Source organism: Ranitomeya variabilis, chromosome 3, assembly GCF_051348905.1.
Source record: "Ranitomeya variabilis isolate aRanVar5 chromosome 3, aRanVar5.hap1, whole genome shotgun sequence".
NCBI classification, from domain to species: Eukaryota; Metazoa; Chordata; class Amphibia; order Anura; family Dendrobatidae; genus Ranitomeya; species Ranitomeya variabilis.
The window spans coordinates 509,001,336-509,007,229 of NC_135234.1; the positions used below are offsets into that span (position 1 = coordinate 509,001,336).

The 5,894-nt window shown below is 42.7% G+C and overlaps 1 long non-coding RNA gene across 1 annotated transcript; it reads left to right on the forward strand.

Moving 5' to 3' along the window:
- Positions 1-305: 305 nt before the first annotated feature.
- On the forward strand, positions 306-1,210 carry LOC143818345 (uncharacterized). Its single transcript, XR_013224480.1, has 3 exons — positions 306-377; positions 475-549; positions 823-1,210. It is a non-coding gene; the product is annotated as an uncharacterized LOC143818345 (long non-coding RNA).
- Positions 1,211-5,894: the final 4,684 nt, after the last annotated feature.

Below are 5,894 nucleotides of genomic sequence, written 5' to 3' on the forward strand. Positions count from 1 at the left end.
ATTTTAGTGAGAGGTGTCCCATCTGCAAAGATTGTTTGCACCGTATTCCAAGTTCTTGAGAAGGGCGCTGATGGCGTAAATGCAGCAAGTATTCTGAGAGGTGACAGTGTTGTTGTCACTGCTGGCTGTAAAGTGAATATGCAATGTCGAAAATGTCATGTGATTAAAAAATTCAATTGTTTGAACAAATATGTGTCCAGTACACCATAACTGAGGAAAAGTGAACGAGCGTCTGCCGGGCCTTTCATGAATAGGCGTAATTGTCTTTTATGTGGGACACTTGTTTCAAATGGAGGGACTGACTACAGCTACAGCGCTCTCTGCACCAGCGATCATTCCGCCCCTTTGCAGCGCATATTCTCAACAATCTGCTTAAGGTAACACTTCCTCTGATGGTGTGTGGTCTCCAGTGTGGGTTTTTCAATATTGCCTGGTCATTTTTTGATCCATATTTGCCCCATGATGTCCTTTTAGGCGGCTGTACACCTCCTGGATTCTGTCTGACACCGGCACCATTGTGGGCCCATACAGACATACTGTGTATTCCAGGTATATATAACCCTGTATGGGGAGGTCAGATCGCTCCCACCCTGTATGTGCTACTACGTGTTGTTTCCATATACCCAATGCTAGTTTAGACGCAGCTCTGGTGGTCACACATCAGGGTCACCATACCCATGGTGACCTCTGGATATACCTTCTAGCACTTAAACCCGTCTTGATGGCACTCTGATGTTTGCATGTATCTTGATATGATTCTTTTTATATGTCTATATGTCTATGTGATCACGTGGTTTACATATCTGTGCTCTTGCATTTTAGGCAGCTCATTCTATATGACCCTGGGGCAATCTATCTATTAATTCCCCATTCTGACAGGCTATTATCAGGACTTAGTATGGTCTCCACATCACCATCTCCTTGTCTACACGTTCACAGTCCCTAGCTTCTCCGAAACGAGGCTCACGACTCACGTATCACCGAGCCGGATTCACCTATTCCGCCTCAAATGCTGTGTTTTGATCACTCCACCAGTGATGTCTTTTTTATGCTATGAATTTTCGATCATTATACATCATATTCTTGTTGTGCATTATGAATTTTGTCTAAAAAAATCTTTTGTATTTTTTTGTATATATATTTCAGTATTCAAAAAACCCTGTCTGATGAAGGTCCTATGTTGGGACCGAAAACGTTCATGTTGAACTGGATGCACTAAATAAATGATGTTTTTCTTCACTACAAAATTCTCCTGAGTGCCAAGTATATTATTGCCTATATATTGGGGTTGGATACCTAACTTGAGCACCTTCAAGAAACCCAGAGTGCCATGTTTACTATTTTATACAGCTATGTAAGGACAGATACCATATTTTTTGGACTATAAGATGCTCCGAATTATAAGACGCAAACGAAATTTTGAGGAGAAAAATAGGAAACATTTTTTAATAAAATGGTGGTGCTTCTTATAATCCATGCATCTTATTGCTTACTGGGGGGTAGCTGCAATGAAGCGGGGTTCCAGGGTCGCTGCTGGAGGAGGCAGGAGTGGGGTGATGCTGGAATCCACAGGCTGGGATGAGAGGGTGTTCCAATGTGTGGCACGCCGCTGCAGGTGTCCGGTGCTTCTGCGGGTGTCTGGTGCTGCTGCCGGTGTCTGGTGCTGCTGCGAGTGTCTGACGCTGTGGGGGTGCCTGATGGTGCTGCGGGGGTGTCTGGTGCTGCTGCGGGGGGTGTCTGGTGCTGCAGGGGGCTCTGCCAACATTTTGTGAAAGGCCAGAGCCCCCACAGTTCCATGGTTTCCTGTGCGGTGGACTGCGGGAAAATGGCCGCCGGGGGCCGGTGCATGCGCAGATGGAAATCTCAGCACCAAGATCTCGGGAGATGACATCTCAGCGCTGAGATAAAGGACTCCTCAGACGTACATATTCTTCTCACACGTAGAAATTGGCTGATAGGAATGGCCCCAATCGTGGAACTAGTGTGAGAGGAGGAAGCATGGAGAAGAGCATTTACTGATGTTTCTTTTCAGAACATATCTGTGTGAATAGCTCCATCTTCCTGAACAACCAGATTGATGTCAAGGAATGAAATAGTTTGAGGGTGAAAGTCATATGTAAGCCTGATATTGAGACTGTTGTGATTCAGCTCCCACATAAAATGATGAAGCTCTTCCTCCGGTCCTTGCCAAATAAATAAAATATTGTCTATATACCGGTACCATCCAAGAATCCGGGGGGGTGGAGTGTGCGCCCCCCTGAAATATGCCTTTCTCCCAAAAGCCTAAGAAGAGGTTGGCACAGGAAGGCGCACACGCCGCCCCCATAGCTGTGCCACGGCTCTGAAGATAGTACCAGTCCTTAAAAGGACCGAGACAGATGGGGGGAATGCCAACAGATGTACCTGTGGATTCATTTTCCAGTTCCTCCAAAATGGAGAGGGCTTCTTCTTCGGTAACATTCATTGTACCCTCATCATTAGCGGATCAGGAATGAAGTTTTTTCAAGATAAATTTCCTCGAGAATAGATGTAAATCCTTTAGTGCTGTAAAGTAATCAAAGTTATTGCACGGGGAAAAGGCCGAGACTCAAGACCTCACATTGAGCTACACTTAAATTGTGCTGAGAAAGATTAATTACCTCAAGGGTATTGGTCTTGGGTCCTCTGTCTTTCTGTGGTGGAGATGAGTTTTTATTTTTATTCCCACATCTAGTATTCCTATGTCCCTTCTCTTTGTTGGGGTCAGACTTGTCAGTACCAACCCTTCCTTTCTCTGGTATGGAGGGTCTTTCGTCAATAGACAATACAGAAGAGAAGGAGACTGAGCATGCTCGGGGCATGAATCTCCCATTACCTTGACTCTTACGCCATCTATATACTCTATCATTCTGCACATCCAACAGGTCACATTGGTACTTCTTAGTTTTAGCAGCTACAACTTCCTTTTCCAATTTTTTAATCTCAAGATCAAGATCGTTCTTAAAGGACATCATGGCCTCAGGAGTAAGGAGCTTGTTGATTTCCTCCTGAATGGAATTGAGATCTTTATATGTCTCACTCAGAGTCATTTCATTATTTTTTATCAACAGGCCCATAAAACCCTTAGAACATGCTGAGGCCATTTCTTCCCATTGATTTTTAAAAACTTCATTATCCACACTAAATGATGTAAAAATTTGTATACGCAATCCCCTCAGGATTAAACCACATAAAATGTATCTTACAAGGAAAGCCTTATTCCACCATAAGCGGGTTCTTTTATTAAGCAAATCCTTTTATCTGGCAGTTAGTTCATTCAAATCCCTAGCTTTGGAGTCTAAAATACTACTTGGGCCCTCATTGAAGACCTTGTCAAGCTGTATAAGCCACGCTTTCTCACAGGCTTTAAAGTCCATCTGATCAGTAGTGTTACCTGTGAAAACACAAAAATATAATATAAACAAAATCCACTGATACATAGTCAATACCAATTAAGGTTCAAAATACCTCTATCAGAAGGACACGATCAAAGTGATCACGGACACTCCAAAATACACAGCTCATATACAAACTCACAGAGTAATGTCCAAAGCTTCAAATGTTATAAATTTTATATATACAATAATGAAAAGACCAAAATGTAACAAACAATTCACACAAGAAAGATACATACACAGTATTAAAAACAGCTTATCCTGGAAAAGGCACAAGGGGGGCCTTTCTGTAGTACACCACAGGAACATCTAATCACTGAGGAAATATGTACACAGACTGGCTAGCAAGAGGTCTGTGTCTCTACAAAAGCTCTGGGAGAAAGTGCATGGTAGAAACACCATATAATTTAAACAGGGTATACTCAGAAAAACAAAAACCAAAATGAGAACAACACCCTAAAAAATACTTTTAATGGATATGCATTAAAAAGATGCTAATCATCACTTGAAAAAACACAAAATATGACTACACCAACACCCGAGCTGGGTGGGGTAGCGGACAATAGGGCCAAAAATATAGGAAGGTGAACAATGCCTAAAATAACCCTAAAGGGCTCCTAGTAAGCTAGCCCTACCTGTCAGTGGAGGTTGGCACCCTATGAATCGATGTGGCGTCCCCACTCCTCATCGACTATTCCTAGCCCTGGGTGTCTGTTATGGACCTGGTGGTTAGGTGCACCAGGAATGACCTGATAGTTAAACACGGAATCGGGACGAGCTCTGGGGAAATGGGAACTCTGCTGACCGCAAACCCTACTCCTATCAACACAACTAGAAATAGCCGTGGAGCGTGCCTGACTCTGCCTAGACGCCTCTTCACAGCCTAAGAGCTAACTACCCCTAAAGAAAGGAAACAAAGCCTCACTTGCCTCAGAGAAATTTCCCCAAAGGTAAAAGCAGCCCCCCACAAGTATTGACTGTGAGTTAAGAGGAAATAACAAACAGGATGAAATAGGTTTTAGCAAAGAGAGGCCAGTCTAACTAAACAGATTGAGGATAGAAAGGGATCTTTGCGGTCCGCACAAAAAGCTACAAAAACCACACAGAGTGTGCAAAAAATACCCCTGCACCGACTCACGATGCGGTGGTGCCACTCTGCACCCCCAGAGCTTCCAGCTAGCCAGGCAGTTTCATGATAGCAAGCTGGACTAGAACTTAGCAAGAAAAACCATATGTAACAAATGAACAATCAGGAACTTAGCTTGTGCTGGAGTAGACAGGTCCTCAGAAAGATCCAGGAGAGATCTGAACCAGTACTAGAACATTGACAGCTGGCATGGAGTAACGATCTGAGTGGAGTTAAATAGAAAATCCAGCCTAGCCCTAAACGAGGGCAGCTGGAGAAGGAATCTCAGAACCAGCAGCTCTACTCATAGCCACCAGAGGGAGTCCACGGACATAACTCACTGAAGTACCATTCATGACCACAGGAGGGAGCTCGAGAACGGAATTCACAACAGGTGTCCCTACCACCTACCCACGCCCAAACCCAACAAACAACACACACATCTAGCTGGACTTTTTTACACTAGAATCGTACAGATCACAATAGATCAGTGAAATATCGTAATTCCACAGTACTGGCCTATGAGGGAAAAATGTTTTGTCTGCTCATTGATATAATAGCCTGTTCTGCAGTGAAAATATACACATCATAGTAGATTAGTGAAATAATGTAATACAACAGTACTGGCCTGTGATGACGATATTTTTACCAGGTATCGAGAGACCGTCACCTATCGTAATTAGGTCAGTAGAGCTCACAAACCATAATTAGTGGATCCAACTAGAATCAATAAAAAATACTGTCTGCATTAGTATCATAGTGACCATGACTTATCATAACATCTTTATGATCTCATTAGATGTGAGATCATTGTGTATTCCAACTTGTACTCATATTTAGGTAAAGACTCGGATACCAGCATAGTCCTTCTATCATCTCACAATCCTAAAATGGTGGAATACTCATACCAGGTACTGACAAAAGAAGTAGATTACCGTATCCCAGTCAGACTAGTACCTGGTATGAGTATTCCACCATTTTAGGATTGTGAGATGATAGAAGGACTATGCTGGTATCCGAGTCTTTACCTAAATATGAGTACAAGTTGGAATACACAATGATCTCACATCTAATGAGATCATAAAGATGTTATGATAAGTCATGGTCACTATGATACTAATGCAGACAGTATTTTTTATTGATTCTAGTTGGATCCACTAATTATGGCTTGTGAGCTCTACTGACCTAATTACTATAGGTGACGGTCTCTCGATACCTGGTAAAAATATCGTCATCACAGGCCAGTACTGTGGTATTACATTATTTCACTAATCTACTATGATGTGTATATTTTCACTGCAGAACAGGCTATTATATCAATGAGCAGATGAAACATTTTTCCCTCATAGGCCAGT